This window comes from Schistocerca gregaria, unplaced genomic scaffold, assembly GCF_023897955.1.
Source record: "Schistocerca gregaria isolate iqSchGreg1 unplaced genomic scaffold, iqSchGreg1.2 ptg000526l, whole genome shotgun sequence".
Taxonomy (NCBI): domain Eukaryota; kingdom Metazoa; phylum Arthropoda; class Insecta; order Orthoptera; family Acrididae; genus Schistocerca; species Schistocerca gregaria.
The window spans coordinates 3264535-3265309 of NW_026061925.1; positions in this window are offsets into that span (position 1 = coordinate 3264535).

Here is a 775-nt window from a genome sequence, read left to right on the forward strand (position 1 = left end):
CGTCCAGCACACCACTATCCTGCCTGTGTCAGTTTTCTTGTCCTCGAGTTCCTCAGTTGGCATCACAAGGGTGAATGTACACTTTCCCAATCCTCTCACCCAGAAAAATCCGTGGCAGTACAGGGAATCTAAACCTGCGTCCTCGCCATGATAGGCAGCAGCAGTGAACACTAAGTTACAGAGGTAGTCAATAAGTGGATAGATGACTACTACTGGCACTCGACACCCTCTGCACTGCACCTAGAGGTGGCTAATGGAATAATTATGCAGTTACAAATCAAATTACCAGGGACATAGTATTGAAAGAAATTTTCAGCACAACATGAGTAAAAGAAGGAACTGGTTGATAAGACATACGCTGATGCATCGAGGAATCATCAATTTGGTGTTGGTGGGATTTGAGTGAGAGGAGGAAAAACTGTTGAAGGGGAAATACAGTAAGCAGGTTCAAATAGATGTAGGCTTGCATAGAGAGCTGCATCAAACCAGTCTTTGGACTGAAGACCACAACAACAAAAACAGTTGGCTGTGTGTAGGAATTTTCTGTGGTCAGGAAAGCAATGAGAAATGATTTTCTGATTAAGAAAAGTGCAAACACTATACATTAATGTGGTGTAAAATGTTTCTTGAGCTGTTTATGAAGCCTGAGAAATCTTATATTAGTTCTTTTGGCATGATAAACCTGAACACGATGATTAAACTACACCTACCCATGGGTTTTATGCAACTTGCAATGCCTACAAATGTCATGGGCAAGATTTTCATTTCTCTCACC